The sequence below is a fragment of the Thalassophryne amazonica genome, chromosome 20 (genome assembly GCF_902500255.1).
Source record: "Thalassophryne amazonica chromosome 20, fThaAma1.1, whole genome shotgun sequence".
Classification (NCBI taxonomy): domain Eukaryota; kingdom Metazoa; phylum Chordata; class Actinopteri; order Batrachoidiformes; family Batrachoididae; genus Thalassophryne; species Thalassophryne amazonica.
The window spans coordinates 31,479,043-31,497,179 of NC_047122.1; positions in this window are offsets into that span (position 1 = coordinate 31,479,043).

Here is an 18,137-nt window from a genome sequence, read left to right on the forward strand (position 1 = left end):
CTTTCTGTTATTCTTGCATTACTTTTGGTCATGAACATGATTTGTGTTGAGTGCCTTATTCTCGGTCGCTGATCCTCCAGTTACCTCTGGATCGCTAAATGCTGGTGAGATCTTAAAGGCATGGGGGGGGGGGGGGGGGGTCAGGATTATAGTTGAACTCCTCCAGATAGGTGGAGATGTTGCTGTCCTGGCATTGCAGATGTGTGTTTAAATCTGAATGACAGGTTTCACCCCTACAGAATGGAAGAAAGGACTTGTCCACTCTGGATGGCAACTGACTCGACTGCAGCAGCTACAGGGGTATTGCATTGTTATCTGTTCCTGGAAAGGGGCTTGCAAGGTTTTTTTCTTAACTGGATTCAGTTCTAGTCACTCAGCGAAAGGAACAGTCTGGCTTTAAATCCAAGAAGTCAACCACTGACCTCATTCCTGCTCTGAGTACTTATTGAACACAAGATTGAATATCAGCGGTTGACCGGGCTGCTTGCGGGAACGACTTGAGAATTTGTGAAAGCCCCCAGAAGTTGCTAAATGAAGCATGCAGGATCAATAAAATCAATAATTCTCATTTAAAGTGAATATTAACAAGTGGTGCAACACGGTTCAAACTTCAGCCAAAGACAAAAAAATCCAAATCTGTTTGTAATTGGGCCACCAGTCGTGGGACACGTACTCAGAGCTTCAACAAGGTAGGTCCTGATTAGTACCTGGCTGCAAGACCTCTTGGGAAGGACAGGATCTGTATGCATCTTTCTCCAGGTTGCATCATGAAGGGTATCGGGTGTAAAACCTGTGCCAAATCCTCGTGCAGATCTCTACTAAGAACTAGGGCAAGCCAAAGAGGGGGGTAAAAGGTAGGTGGGAGGGGATTTTATGTTACAGCCTTATTCCAAAATGGAGTATTGTCAATGTCAAATTTATTTGTATAGCACATTTAATACAGAAAAACTACCCAAAGTGCTGCACACACCCAAAAATAATAATAGTAATAATGAAAAACACAACAGGAACAAAATGGCTAAAATGATAATCATAACCAAATCAGGAATCGGCTTGAGTTGAAAGCCAGAGCAAACGAATGAGTTTTTAACCAAGATTTGAAGATGTTTAAAGATGTAAATTCAAAAGAAGTGAATTCATTTTTCCCATCAAAATTCTACTCACAACACCCCATAATGACATTTTTTTGCATATTTATGAAAAAGAAAAATAAGACATTCCATATACGTAAGTATTCACACCCTTTGCACCTTCCTTTTTTAATGCACCCAGGGGTGCTGAAAAGGGGAGAATAAGAAGGTTTCTAGGGACACATGATTGACAGGAGCCCAGAGAGGCTGCTAATACAATTTCATAATAACAAAATAATATGGAGGTGGCCCAGCAAGATTTCTTTTCATGGGGCCCAAAATCCTTCATGGCTTCTCTCAGCTTGCTTCTGTGCTGGAAGCCATGTAGTAAACAGGAGCTTCCAGCAGGGGGCAAGATGTTCAAAGACAGAAGTGCTGGCTCATTATTTGGGTCTGTTGTCGCTTTTGATGCTACCAGAAGCGATCGTGGTGTTAAAACTCAAAATTAGCTTGTTAGTGCAAGTGTACCAGAAACGATACTGGAATTTATCGGTTATCTGTAACTTCCAATACATTTTTGTGTGGTTTATCATTTTATCTTTATCAAAGATAACTTTTCAGTTATTTGATTATCTGTTATCAAAGTTAATTTTTTGGTAATCTGTGCCCACCACTGCTTGTGGAGAAATTTGAACAGATCCATGGCCTCCCCCAGTGTCTTGGTGCTGTGGATGGCACACATGAGGAAATAAAGCAACCATCGGCCAGTTCCACCTATTACCTGAACCGAAAGGGGAATTTTTTCATTAAATATTCAGGCCTCTTGTGACGATAAATACAGTTTCATGGATGTGGTAGTAAAATGGCCAGGAAGCATACACAACGCCCGTGTTTTCGCAAACTCAGCTATAAATGACTTTCTCAGAACTGGAAAAATCCCTCCTTGTCCTTTGTTTGTTTTGTTTCTGCTTTTTAGATTTTTGCAAATTTCTTAAAAAAAAAACAACATAAAAATAAAAAATCACGTACATAAGTATTTAGTCTTTGCCATGAAGCTCAAAATTGAGCTCCGGTTCACCTGGGGTAAATTCAGTTGATTGGACATGATTTGGAAAGACACACACCTGTCTACATACAGTATAAGGTCCCACAGTTGACAATGCATGTGAGAGCACAAACTAAGCATGAAGTCAAAGGAATTGTCTGTAGACCTCTGGGGAAGGCTACAGGAACATTTCTGCTGCTTTGATGTCCCAATGAGCACAGTGGCCTCCATCATCTGTAAATAGAAGAAGTTCAGATCCACCAGGACTCTTCCTAGAGCTGGCTGCCCATCTAAACTGAATGATTAGGGGAGAAGGGCCTTAGGGCCCCTTCACACATAGTACAAATGTGGTCGAATTGCACATAGAGTGCACATGAAGCAGGAATCATATGCAATACGTGTAAAATCGTAGTTGTCACCAACACCTCGTACACCTGTTGCTACAACTGTTTGCGCACACTAGTGGCTGAAAGACAGAGTGTGTGCTGTGAGAGCCCATCGAACCCTCTCAAGGCAGGTGTCGGCTAAATTCCAGCTGACACACATGAACATCTAACACTGATTGGTTGGCACTTAGATAAATGCAATTAGCACGACAACAGTCAGCAGATGATCACTTTTGAGGTGGATGTGAAATTTGTCTAAGTGCCCCACAAGTGTGGTTTTGTAAACAGACAGTGACACGTTGGTGTGACGTGCCTGTGTCTGCTTGCTGTCCTCACATGCACATACATAAAAACGTATATCGCTGTTGCAATTTGGTGCAGCGAGCGAGCGCATGCCGCGCACATTGATAGGCTACCCCAGGTGAAATGGACCGCCCAATCAGAACACGCAGCGGGTGATCTGAATGTCACATCACCCACATGAGTTCTATTCCACATGATGCGGTGTCTGTCCTGTGGCCTGCCGTCCACAAAACACATGTCAGGCAGGACGTGCATGGGGCCAGCTGGACATGCCACCAGCAGATGTGGACATGAGAAGAGCGCCCTGCTTCTCATTCAGGTCATTTCATGACTGTACATCTTTGACGATGGGTCATCTGCAGAGGAACAGACGGATCATACTTGTTTTGCCTGCTGGATAAGAGGGATTCAATAAAATGTGGTGGTTTTAAATGGTGTGTGCTTGTATTTTCTTAAACGCATCCATGTCCTTCTTGATATCAGTCATTCTCCCACACCTCTTACAGGACAGGGATGGTAGCTCAGTGGTAATATTTCTGGCTGGCAATCAGAGCTTTTGTAAATTGCAGGTTCGAATCCCGTGGGTATCCTGTATTTTTTTTTTTTCCCACAGGACTGTGTTCCCGCCTGCACGAAACTATTGCAATGGCATCTTTCACGCCTGCCCTTCAGCTCGATATTTTCGTGGTTAGCTCATATGAGCGGTTCCGCCATGATTCGTCCTGATTTGTACTTATTCGTACTATGCGTGAAGGGGCCCTTAATTAGGGAGGTAACCAAAAACCCAATGGTCACACTTCCAAACAATGCAAACATACTTTGTCAGAGCTCCAGCATTCCTCTGTGGAGACAGGAGAACCTTCCAGAAGGACAACCATCTCTGCAGCAATCCACCAATCAGGCCTGTATGGTAGAGTGGCCAGACAGAAGCCACTCCTTAGTCAAAGGCACATGACAGCCCACCTGGAGTTTGCCAAAAGGCACCTGAAGAATTCTCAGACCATGAGAAACAAAGTTATCTGGTCTGATAAGACAAAGATTGAACCCTTTGGCGTGAATGCCAGGTGTCATGTTTGGAGGAAACCAGGCACCATTCCTACAGTGAAGCATGGTGGCGGCAGCATCATGCTGTGGGGATGTTTGCTGATGGCAACTTTGGAGAAAGATTACTCACTAAACACACAACCTATACTCAGCTGAGATATCACAAACAAAGCGGGACGCACAAGCAGCGCACTCTCAGCTTGGATCCCATTATGTCACAAAGAGTTGTCTGAATAAATCCTTGACAAGAACGTTCACAAAACAGCAGCACACACAGCAATAATTTGCTCAACTACCAGCTTGAATTTACCGGACACCACAAAGAAACTGCTGACGGGGGAAAAGAGCAACAGACACCAAGGACTTTGAGAAAGAACAACCTCAGCGCTCCGACTATATGAATGCAGTTATCCATAGGTAACATCATTTACATGATAAAGTTAAGACTTTTTCTCTGCAGTCACAACTGCCAGCAAGCAAATTTTTGGACTTTTTGTATCATCCTGATTTTGATGTCAAATTATTCCAAATGCACATCCCCAAATCAGAAAAAGTGACAACGATATGGAAAACACAAAAACAAAACATTTACTTGTGCATCTTTTGCCTGTTGCATCACCGTCTACATAGCTTCATGGAAAAGTCTTGGAGAGGAAGATTTTCTGAAAAAGAACATGACATTTCAGCTGCTTGCCAGAAGGCACAGGGGGAAACCTGAGCCTACAGCTAATCTGTTTTCCCGTTTTATAATCCTTCTCTCTACAACTCCACTCCAACAAGAGTCTGTGAACCATTCCCAGGTTCTCCTCTTACATCCACAGAAGTTCTTAATTCTTTCAGTGCTGTCTGGGTGTCTGGTGGCTTCCTTCACTGGTCTCCTTCCATCATAGTCAATCATTTTTTGAGAAAGACCTAATGCCACTGGGTTTTTTAAAGAGTTAAATCATAAAAAGAATCTTCTTTGGCACCACTATAATTTTTTTCCTTGGCGCTTAGATAAGGGCTTCATAATATGATATTGCCAATATGATCTAAGTACATGAGGTCTAGAAACAATTTAGAATTTCAACCCCCGAGGGGGAGAAATTCAATGGATGAGATGCTATGACCAACATTTGGTAAATTTGGAAGTGATTTACAAGAAATGTTATAGATATTGACACAAGATGTGTCACAGATAATCTCAAAACCTCAAGTATAGTCTGCATGACAAATTTGTCCTCTTCATTAAAATGAGATGTAATTTAGCAGTATGTTTCAAAAATAAACCTACATTGTGATGCTTGGATTTCGGTAGAAACTAAATTTTCTCATTTTTGTGAAATCTGAAAAGTCCTGTAGCTTTAAATGTGATTTGGTGTTGTAATAATATCATATTTTCCAGAGAAACATGTTTCCCTGTGCATTGAAATTCTTACTTTGCTGCCCACACTGGATGCCCAAATATATATATAAATAACGAAGTATAAAATATCTGAGTGGGGGGAAAAAAATGAAATAACATAAAATAAGCATGCTGGTAAGAACAATAGAATATAACAAGCAACGTAATAAAAATGTAATAATGTAATAAAATGAAATATACACTGTAAGAAGGGAAATATAAAATATGCTTGTGTAATGGCCTACATGATATGTACATGATAGTGCATCAGTGTGCAACATTCACCGTTTTGTGCACCATTCAGCAGTAAATGGTTTCATGCAATTTAGTGCAATTGAGTCAATGGATTCAAGTTAACAGGTATTGTAGTGCAATAGAATAAAGTGTCCGTAATATAGTAAAGTGTCCAATAGAAGATAAAGTGACCAGTGATGGGGGGCTCTGTCCTTTGGGGGGGGAGGACCTCCCAAACGAGTAAACAGAAGGATGATTTATACGGAAGATCCGGAAAATATCTCATGAGAGTTAATGCCTGTGGAAGATTATGTGAGCTAATGAGTCAGCTAAGATGAATATTGGATGTCTAACGTACTGGCAAACCCATGACTGACAATTCTCCTGCAATTATTTGACTGGAGGAAGCACCAAAAGCCCCACATTGTAGGTACAGTTACACCCATCTTTATCACAATACTTTCTGAGGAAATGTCCATTGTGAATGGCCCCTATGGTAAATAGTCTCTCTAGGAAATCCAGTATGCTACCTAACGTACAAACTTGCAGTGGCAGAGACTCATTAAATCTGCTATGTATTAGCACTGAAGCATTCTCTTGTTTGTTTCCCCTTTAAATATATTCCATAAGGGGACTTAGCCTAAGCAGAGGGTCACCCCTTTGAGTCTGGTCTGCTTGTGGTTTCTTCCTCAACATCATCAGAGGGAGTTTTTTCTTACCACTGTCACCTGTGTGCTTGCTCTAGGCGTTGGTAAGGTTAGACCTTACTTGTGTGAAGCACCTTGAGGCAACTTTGTTGTGATTTGGTGCTATATAAATGAAATAAATTGAATTGACTTTGCATTAAAAGTTAGATTTGTCTGTCTGCCTGAGGCAACAGTAGTTGCAATCAGAAGTTGGGCATGGAGGAGGATCGGGTCTTCTGGATGAACTGTGAAAAAATGTACAAATGTCTGTGAGACTACAACCCCTGTCAAAAATTATAGAATCACCAGCCTCGGAGGATGTTCATTCAGTTGTTTAATTTTGTAGAAAAAAAGCAGATCACAGACATGACACAAAACTAAAGTCATTTCAAATGGCAACTTTCTGCCTTTAAGAAACACTATAAGAAATCAAGAAAAAAGATTGTGGCAGTCAGTAACGGTTACTTTTTTTAGACCAAGCAGGGGAAAAAAATATGGAATCACTCAATTCTGAGGAAAAAATTATGGAATCACCCTGTAAATTTTCATCCCCAAAACTAACACCTGCATCATATCAGATCTGCTTGTTAGTCTGCATCTAAAAAGGAGTGATCACACCTTGGAGAGCTGTTGCACCAAGTGGACTGACATGAATCATGGCTCCAACACAAGAGATGTCAATTGAAACAAAGGAGAGGATTATCAAACTCTTAAAAGAGTAAATCATCATGCAATGTTGCAAAAGATGTTGGTTGTTCACAGTCAGCTGTGTCTAAACTCTGGACCAAATACAAACAACATGGGAAGGTTGTTAAAGGCAAACATACTGGTAGACCAAGGAAGACATCAAAGCGTCAAGACAGAAAACTTAAAGCAATATGTCTCAAAAATCAAAAAATGCACAACAAAACAAATGAGGAACGAATGGGAGGAAACTGGAGTCAACGTCTGTGACTGAACTGTAAGAAACCGCCTAAAGAAAATGGGATTTACATACAGAAAAGGTAAACAAAAGCCATTATTAACACCTAAACAGAAAAAAAACAAGGTTACAATGGGCTAAGGAAAAGCAATCGTGGACTGTGGATGACTGGATGAAAGTCATATTCAGTGATGAATCTCGAATCTGCATTGGGCAAGGTGATGATGCTGGAACTTTTGTTTGGTGCCGTTCCAATGAGATTTATAAAGATGACTGCCTGAAGAGAACATGTAAATTTCCACAGTCATTGATGATATGGGGCTGCATGTCAGGTAAAGGCACTGGGGAGATGGCTGTCATTACATCATCAATAAATGCACAAGTTTACGTTGATATTTTGGACAATTGAAAGGATGTTTGGGGATGATGAAATCATTTTTCAAGATGATAATGCATCTTGCCATAGAGCAAAAACTGCAAAAACATTCCTTGCAAAAAGACACATAGGGTCAATGTCAACGAGCAGATCTGATTTGATGCAGGTGTTAGTTTGGGGATGAAAATTTACAGGGTGATTCCATAATTTTTTCCTCAGAATTGAGTGATTCCATATTTTTTTTCCTCTGCTTGGTCTAAAAAAGTAACCGTTACTGACTGCCACAATCTTTTTTTCTTGATTTCTTATAGTGTTTCTTAAAGCCAGAAAGTTGCCATTTGAAATGACTTTAGTTTTGTGTCATGTCTGTGATCTGCTTTTTTTCTACAAAATTAAACAACTGAATGAACATCCTCCGAGGCCGGTGATTCCATAATTTTTGCCAGGGGTTGTACTTCAAACCTCTTGTACTCTGTGTTACCGTCCCATTTTATACCTCTGCTAACCTACTTGCAGGGATCATTGTTATCTCATGCACTCCGCCTGAACCTTACCATTTCAACTTATTAAGCCTCACTCTCCGGGGACGAGGTTGTATTTCTTACTGCTTCTTATGCAACGCCCACCCTCAGAACTGCACTGGAGGAATGGGCAATTATTTTATATGCAGATTAAGTGCGTGGGATTGCTGTGGGCCACTGTGTAGGTGTGTATTTGTAAAGATGTGTTTTTATTCTTACTCACCAGGGTCAGTGCCTGCACAGCAGACGTGCATAAAATGTGCATGTCGATGCTCTTTGGGCACATATTTGGGAAAAAAAAATCATCTCATACAAAGGCAGAAACAGTCGGTACTTTCAATATTTCTGTCTTATTGGAGTTGAGAATTGGAGTTTGAGACTTAATGAGTTTCATCTCGGAGCCGTTGCAGGATGCCAAACCTCCCACGCAATCAGACATCACCTTCTTCTGGATCTCTGCACACTTGCAAGAAGCAGCGTCTGAACTCTCAGAGTGATTAACACTGAATTTGAATAATTCCTTATTGAAGGTTTATCACGGATTAACAGCACGCGGTGACACGGTGAGAAAGACGCGCACAAAATATACAAAACAACAGGTTTTTTCTGTGCTGCAAGAATCCAGTGTTGGTATAAAACTGAAACACCCGCAGTGGAACTGGTTTACTCGAAATAATAACTTGACTGAATCACCTTAAGTTGTTCAAGGCAGAAATCTGAGTATTTGAATATAAAATGAACAACACGAAATATGAATTTCTAATGGCACAGGCGCTGGACTCACACTTGCTGTGGGTCATGGGTCTTCTTGGCAGCTGAATAAATGCTAAATAGTCCAAAGCACCTCCAGTTGCGGTCAGATTTATTGGCAGTCATGAATTTTAAGTACAGAATTTTAAAAATAAATGCTAATTCGCCAATTGCTAAAACTTTCAGGGCCGTCTTCCCCTGTAGTGGATCATGCCCCGCTGGAAAATTTGAGTCTTCCCAAACATCGGGGCCCATCTTCCATCCTCAGACTGTATATACAGGTGGCAAGAAAAAGTCCATGTGTGCATGTTGGAATGACATCAAATTTAAGATGAAAAAAAATTCAGGCTTGTATATAAAAATGTCTCAACTGATGCCCTTTAAACTCACAGTGAAAACTGATTTCTACAATAAGACATCAGTGAAATAAAAATGTAAAAGCCAAAATGATGGGTTTCAGAAGTATTTGCAGCTTTAGTGTAAACCAGTAAATCATTACTTTTATGTCGTTTCTTCAAACAAGTCAGAGGATGAACACATGAACATTTCAAAGTCACTGAATATCGTTTACATTAATCATTAAGAAGTACAAACAGTATGCTACTGTACGGTAAATCTGTCTGGAGGACGCAGTCAAAAATTGAGCGTCTGTGCTAGTGAGGGAAGCCATCAAAACATCCAGACATTGAATATGCTATAGGCTCCAGTACTTGTGATTGGTAAAAATTGTGCAAAGTGCAATTTAGGATTTCTGTATACTTGTATAGCTTCATGATGTCCAAATCAAGACCAAGACTTTGGGATTTTTTTGTATTCGAGGCCAAGTCACGAGTGAGCCCTTGGAGGGGGCAAAACCGAAAGTGGACCAAGACTTCAGCTTCTACCTTGTTACCTCCACCAATGAAACTTGAGGTTATATTAGTGCCTCTGTTTGTTTATTTGTCTGTTTGTTTGTTTGCGAACAGCCTGGAGCCCACAATTTTTCATATATCCGTATGAAATTTTTATTGCAGATTCATATCCTGATAGGGAAGAAATGATTTACGTAGTTTTAGTTTTAGCAAAGTCAGAAAAAATATTGGAAAAAAATCCCTATCTTTAACATTAAACAAATGTTCAAAAAGATCATAACTCTGTCAAGAAAGGTCACATTCTTTTCATATTTGACAGCATTATGTAGGATGGTATACTTTATCAACTGACAAAGTTTGATCCGGATCTGATCCAGATTGCAGATTTTGTTGCCATTTCAATTTAACATTGAAAAACCAATTTAATGTATATTTTACATTTTATCTTAATCAAATGTTCCCTAATCACTGTCATATTTGAAAGTGAGGTGCAGACTGGCAACCACTATCATCTGACAAAGTTTGATCTGGGTCTGATCCGGATTGTGTGGACATTTGAATTTAATATTGTAAAGCCCATTTGGTGAACATTTTGCATAATATCTCAATCAAAAGTGCCTCAATCACTCTCATTTGGGACAATTAGTTGCAAACTGGCGCTCTCAATGAGAGTTTGAGTCACATCTGAGCCGTATTATGGATTTAGCAGATATTTTTTAACATTTAAATGTCCTTTTGATCTATATTTTGTCTTATATTTTAGCTTATGAAAACTCACTTCTACGTAATAGAACTTTGACATTGAACATTTTTTCCAAGGTAAAAATTTTGTGGAATTGGAAACTAGTGTTTGTGGAGGTTTGTGCGATGCTGTAGTTTCCCTTGCGGTTGCAACAGGACATCTGAGTTGGCTCTACATATTGATTTGGCACAATTTTTACACTGGATACACTTACTGATGCAACAAACCTTTTACACTGGAAACAGTGTATTACAAGAGTATTACCATTACAGTAGTATGGTAATACTCTTGTACTCAATAGCACATATTCTGTGCTATGAAAAGAGATGTAATGCAAAGCATCATTTAATAATACAAATACAATATAATAATCTAAAAACAATTATTTTAACTTTCTTTTTTAACGTTTTCATTTTAAACTTGGGAATTTTACAAATATGATAAGTCATGTAAACTAGTTTTTCATATTTTCAGATAAAATGGTTGAAAAGTAAATCTCACTGCAAGAAAGTTTGTCAATTATTAAAGGGTGATTTTTTTTTTTTTTCTGAAACCACTTGGATTTGCTGATCTCCTTGAGGAATATCAAATGCAACCTTGTTTTTTTCTTCAAATAACATTACAAAAGGAGATAAACGCCCTTAAAGACCGAGTACAACAAGAAAACACCAGCAAGGCAGAGGAAGAATAATAAAGATTCCAAAAGAGGCAAACGGGAAAGAAGCCGGCAGCGACTCCCAGCCGTGTACTGAGAGGCCTCTCCTTCTTGTCCTCACTTGTATCCCTCGTTCCGTCTGCTGTGTGTGAAGATTAAAGCGAGCAGAATAAAGACGAACGTGGTCCACCTCTAAGCTAGTGTGAAGGGGAAGGTTCCCCGGCACAAAAGTTTCTGCTTTCCGCTCTTTGCTGCAGCTCAAATCGGCTTTGAGAAATTAATCCCTGCATTATGTAGAGAGTGAGTAAACAAACGCGAGACAGGATGGGGACCTGAGAATGTGAGCGAGATGGGGGGGGTGGGGGGTGGGGGGGGAATGAAGGCTTTTGTAGGTAAAAGCTCGTTTCTCTAGAGGAAGTGCACATGGTGAGGCGGTGCGTGTATACACACTCCAGGGAGAAAAGAAAGTCAGCTCACAAGGTGCAAGAGGGGGTGAATGAATAAAATCAAGCAGCAAAAGCCTGTCCAGTCCCCGGGGACAGTCCTGGGAGAAAAGAAGAGCATCTGAGCCTCGTTTGCTGCATGATCTTAAAAGCGCTCCCTCTGTCTCTCACATGTCCAGCTTATTCCTGGCTTTGTCTCTTCCAGCTTCTTTGCTCTCTTTCGCTCTCTCTCTCTCTCCGTGGCACACAGTTATTGTCTTCAAATCCATCTCCTGCAGTCGTCGCCGCTTTTCCCATCCTATCTATCCGCTGAGACGCACTTGGATCAGGCCCTGGGTTCAGCCTGACAAAAATCTGAACTTTTCATTGAGCTCGGATTAAACTCCAAGTGACCTAACAGACAGCTTCTTTCTGTTCGTGGCCGACTGGCTGAGTTTTCATCTCGTCAGCGCTCTGAACGGCGTCTGTCCGGACACCTCGTAAGACTCGCCATAAGTGCACTTTCAGTCTCACTCCAATTTTCTTTTGCTCCATTCTGTCTCGTCGTCGATACCTGCCATCCATCACTCCATCGCTCTCTCTCCTTTTCTGCACTGACTTTAGAGGTCGCCTCCCAGCGCATCACCGATCTATCTCTTTTTCTGCTCTTCTCTGCTGTACTTCATTACAAGGGCAAATTTAACTTTGGGTTTAACACGCTGTAAGTCGTGCTCACAGCATTTTATAGTCGCCATTTCTCAGCTAAACAGAGATACATGAACACTGCTGGAAAGCTTCTCCTCAACAAAATGAGACACAGCTCTTTTTTTTTTTGACAACGCAATTTTGCTTGAAATTCAAAGAAAATGCAAGATTGTCCTCCAGGTTAAACCAGATCTTTGTCACTTTTCCATGATGCAATTTCTCAGAGCACTTTACATTTTAAGGTTTAACTATGTTAAGATTTCTCTCACTGCATGTTGTGCCAATTTGTGTTGTGCTTTTTGTTTTGGCAATTTTGCCACAGCAGATGGTCACCCCACTGAGTCTGGTCTGCTTGAGTTGTCTTCCTATAATGAAGAATGCAGAGGATGATTTTCCTTTCCATTGCTGCCAAGGTGCTTGGTCATGAGGTGGGTAAGCTCTAGAACTTGTTCATGTATTGTGTTTTCAGATGACTTGTTTCTGTGTAGGCTCTCAGTTGTCCAGGTGGTTTCCATAATAGAGAATCTTGAATCTTCGACTGGACTGGGTTGCTTGACGCGAGGATGTTTCGCTTCAAATCGCAGAAGCTTCCTCAGCTAAAATTCTTGCTCTAAGTCAGATTACCAGAGCAAGAATTTTAGCTGAGGAAGCTTCTGCGATTTGAAGCGAAACGTCCTCGCGTCAAGCAACCCAGTCAATCAATCAATCAATTTTTTTATATAGCGCCAAATCACAACAAACAGTTGCACCAAGGCGCTTTATATTGTAAGGCAAGGCCATACAATAATTATGTAAAACCCCAACGGTCAAAACGACCCCCTGTGAGCAAGCACTTGGCTACAGTGGGAAGGAAAAACTCCCTTTTAACAGGAAGAAACCTCCAGCAGAACCAGGCTCAGGGAGGGGCAGTCTTCTGCTGGGACTGGTTGGGGCTGAGGGAGAGAACCAGGAAAAAGACATGCTGTGGAGGGGAGCAGAGATCGATCACTAATGATTAAATGCAGAGTGGTGCATACAGAGCAAAAAGAGAAAGAAACAGTGCATCATGGGAACCCCCCAGCAGTCTACGTCTATAGCAGCATAACTAAGGGATGGTTCAGGGTCACCTGATCCAGCCCTAACTATAAGCTTTAGCAAAAAGGAAAGTTTTAAGCCTAATCGTAAAAGTAGAGAGGGTGTCTGTCTCCCTGATCTGAATTGGGAGCTGGTTCCACAGGAGAGGAGCCTGAAAGCTGAAGGCTCTGCCTCCCATTCTACTCTTACAAACCCTAGGAACTACAAGTAAGCCTGCAGTCTGAGAGCGAAGCGCTCTATTGGGGTGATATGGTACTACGAGGTCCCTAAGATAAGATGGGACCTGATTATTCAAAACCTTATAAGTAAGAAGAAGAATTTTAAATTCTATTCTAGAATTAACAGGAAGCCAATGAAGAGAGGCCAATATGGGTGAGATATGCTCTCTCCTTCTAGTCCCCGTCAGCACTCTAGCTGCAGCATTTTGAATTAACTGAAGGCTTTTTAGGGAACTTTTAGGACAACCTGATAATAATGAATTACAATAGTCCAGCCTAGAGTCCAGTCAAAGATTCAAGCTTCTCTACTTTCAGATGACTTATGATGTTATTCAATAGTGGACTAGCAGAGGATTTGATTGATGGGTCAGTAGCCCCATCAGCTTTTGTTGAGCCATGTCAGTAAGCATGCATAAAATAATTGCTCTCATTGTGCTGGACACATGTTCTGAGAGAAGAGCAGGAAAGCTAAAGTACACCAACTTTGATATTTTTTTTTTACAAAGAATTACTGTACCTCTCCAAAAGTAATTTTATATAGTTGAGGATACGTTGAAGCTTATTCTGAATAATAAACCATTGTGCAACCTCATTAATTGAGTCTCCATAGACTACGATGATTGCAGATGACACTGTGATTTATAGTGAGAGTAGAGAGCAGGTTGAGTCCAGCCTGGAGAGGTGGAGATATGCTGTGGAGAGAAGGGGAATGAAAGTCAGTAGGAGCAAGACTGAGTATGTGTGTGAATGACAGGGAGACCAGTGAAATATTACGGTTACAAGGAGCAGAAGTGGTGAAAGTATACTCGGGGTTAACTGTACAAAGTAATGGAAAGTGTGGCAGAGAGGTGAAGAAGAGTGTGCAGGCAGGGTGGAGAAAAGTGGCAGGAGTGATTTGTGACTGAAGAATGTCTATAAGACAGTAGTGAGGCCAGCTATGTTGTACAGCTTAGAGACAGTGGCACTAACAAAAAGAGAGGAGGCAGAGCTGAAGATGCTGCAATTCGCTTTGAGAGTGACGAGAATGGACAGGATTAGGAATGAACATTGAGGGACAGCTCAGATGGGACTGTGTAGAGATAATGTCAGAGAGGTGAGATTGAGATGGCTTGGACATGTGCAGAGGAGGGACCCAGGGTATATAGGGAGAAGGATGCTGAGGATGGAGCTATCAGGTCAAAGGTGGGAGGCCAAAGAGGTTTTATGGATGTGTTGAGGGAGGACATGCAGGTGGTTGGTGTGACAGAGGAACATACAGAGGACAGGGTGAGATGGAAACAATAGATGGGCTGTGGTGACACTTAACGGGAGCAGCCGCAAGGTGAAGATGCAACCTCGTTAATTCTGATGATGATTCTGAAGAGATTTATATGTACTTACCACAGAACATGAGTCACTGGCAGCATGCGGCATGTTTTATTCCTCCCATTAGCAGTCAGTCAGTGAGTGGGCCCACTACTGCACAGTCAGCTCAGAAATTTTGGATTCTGATACAGGTGAGGACTGGTGAACTTCCTATTTTGGGCTATGCTGACATCTTTTAGCAAAATAATTTGCTGGTATTCTTGGTTATATTGGTACATTTAGACAGGGTTTTGTTTTCATATTATTCATGAAGCCTTGTTGGGAATCGCAGGGTATATTTGTTGTCACTACTGCTGATGTTGCTTGCTGTAGTCTATTTTTTGGTCACAGTGATGTACAGTACTGCATCAGAGTTTTATGTACTGCACATTGGGCAAGGTTGTGATTTGTACAAACTGCTTTAAGGAGCAGTACCAAAAACATTCAATTACCAATAATAAAGAGCAGTTTTAGCATTCTTTTGTGTGTTTGTGGCAGCGTTACGCAGCTTCTTCAGTAATAGACTGCAAAGCAGAACGCCACTGATTACAACTGCAGTCAGAGTGAATAAGACCTCAAAATGTTTCTAGCACCATAATCACCCGCTGATTTTGCACTGTCAACTACATCTACCACCACCCTTTGTGCTTTATTACATGCATAACTGTGCAATTTATCCTGTGCAATAATATTACCATATCTATACATACTTATACTCGCTATATTCTATTTTTTACATAATCTGGTCACATCAATATTTATGCACCCACCAGTAAACATTGCAGTATACTTTAGTCACCTTTCTTTAATGTATTTTTTTTTTCTTTACTACTGTACAAGTCTTGCTGCTACAACAAGTGAAGTCCCCCACTGTGGGATCAATAAAGCTTATCTTAATATTTGCCTTTAACGTACAGATTCATAGGATTTTTATTTTTTTTGCACGGTTTTATGCTGAATTTGTGGGAAAAGGTGTCAATTTGCCATTGTTAGGTGCTTTCTGTCTAAAAACTGAACACAACAGTGCAAATTTTGAGTTAAAACATGGGTACCAGTGATATTAAATTTTCCAACTTTTTTCAGTTTGAAAAATTCCAAATGCTACCATAGTTATACTTTATTTGCTTACATCATATATATATAGAGAGAGAGAGAGAGAGAGAGAGAGAGAGAGAGAGAGAGAGAGAGAGAGAGAGAGAGAGAGAGAGAGAGAGAGCTGGTGTGTTGTAGCTATACTCAACAAAAATATAAACGCAACACTTTTGGTTTTGCTCCCATTTTGTATGAGATGAACTCAAAGATCTAAAACTTTTTCCACATACACAATATCACCATTTCCCTCAAATATTGTTCACAAACCAGTCTAAATCTGTGATAGTGAGCACTTCTCCTTTGCTGTGATAATCCATCCCACCTCACAGGTGTGCCATATCAAGATGCTGATTAGACACCATGATTAGTGCACAGGTGTGCCTTAGACTGTCCACAATAAAAGGCCTCTGAAAGGTGCAGTTTTGTTTTACTGGGGGGGATACCAGTCAGTATCTGGTGTGACCACCATTTGCCTCATGCAGTGCAACACATCTCCTTCGCATCATCCGTGAAGAGAACACCTCTCCAACGTGCCAAACGCCAGCGAATGTGAGCATTTGCCCACTCAAGTTGGTTACGACGATGAACTGGAGTCAGGTCGAGACCCTGATGAGGACGACGAGCATGCAGATGAGCTTCCCTGAGACGGTTTCTGACAGTTTGTGCAGAAATTCTTTGGTTATGCAAACCGATTGTTTCAGCAGCTGTCCGAGTGGCTGGTCTCAGACGATCTTGGAGGTGAACATGCTGGATGTGGAGGTCCTGGGCTGGTGTGGTTACACGTGGTCTGCGGTTGTGAGGCTGGTTGGATGTACTGCCAAATTCTCTGAAACGCCTTTGGAGATGGCTTATGGTAGAGAAATGAACATTCAATACACGAGCAACAGCTCTGGTTGACATTCCTGCTGTCAGCATGCCAATTGCACGCTCCCTCAAATCTTGCGACATCTGTGGCATTGTGCTGTGTGATAAAACTGCACCTTTCAGAGTGGCCTTTTATTGTGGGCAGTCTAAGGCACACCTGTGCACTAATCATGGTGTCTAATCAGCATCTTGATATGGCACACCTGTGAGGTGGGATGGATTATCTCAGCAAAGGAGAAGTGCTCACTATCACAGATTTAGACTGGTTTGTGAACAATATTTGAGGGAAATGGTGATATTGTGTATGTGGAAAAAGTTTTAGAGCTTTGAGTTCATCTCATACAAAATGGGAGCAAAACCAAAAGTGTTGCGTTTATATTTTTGTTGAGTATATAAAACAGTCATATTGAAAAATGTTGACCTGGGAAAATAAAAAAAGAAAAGCTTTTTTTTGTCAATATATATATATTTATGACAAATCACAAACTCATTTTCCAGAAATTTTAAAATGTCTCTTAGTTGGTGCAAAGTAACTATTTTATAATGTGTTCAAGAGTAAGTAGTCTTAACTTTTGGCTTTGCCATTTTGTTAGAAATGGCATTAAAAAAAAACACCCTCTGGTTATAAAGGAATAAACTCTCACGTCAGTCATCATTAATCTGGTCAGTTCTATCAATTATGTGTTTTTATGTGAACTCCTATAATTGTGCCTGTTGTTTTTTTCTTTCTTTCTTTCTCACAGTGGCATTCTCTCTCACCTGCAACTTGACTGTTACATTCAGCAGTTGCATACTGCCACTTGGTGGACAACGTGGCAACTACACCACAAAGAACTAATGTCCACTGGATACAAAAGTCAGCTCGAAACAGCCAGAAAAAAATATGCACACCTGACAGATGTCAAATCCCGCTTTCATCACTTTTGCTTAAATTGCTGCTATACATGTTTGTGTGCACCTTTTCAAAATAATGATTTGGGATTATTGTTGTTGTGTACTTTTATTATTGGAGTTTATATTCTTTCATGCAAAAGTCTAACCAATAATCAACTTAACAATAATTGATGTTGGGATCACTTATGTAAAACTGATGCCAACACCAATTATTGATTGAATAATGAGAATAGATCTGATATCCAGGTCTAAAAAGTCAGAAAAACAAGCATGTAATAATTTAAACCAGTTACTCTGCAACATTCCAGCCCCAAACAACGTCCCAACAGCTGAAAAACTCAAAATTTCAACAGTGCAAACAGAAATAATGACACAAACAGAGAATATATTGAAAATGCAATTTCAATTTTGCACCAAACCTTTACAAAAATCATCTTTCTTTGATTAGAACTCATTAAAGCTGTTGTAAACGTATAATCATGAGAATCTGATTCTGCCACACTGCAGCATTTTTTGATCCATTCCATCGTATTTAATTGCACGACTCCATCTTCT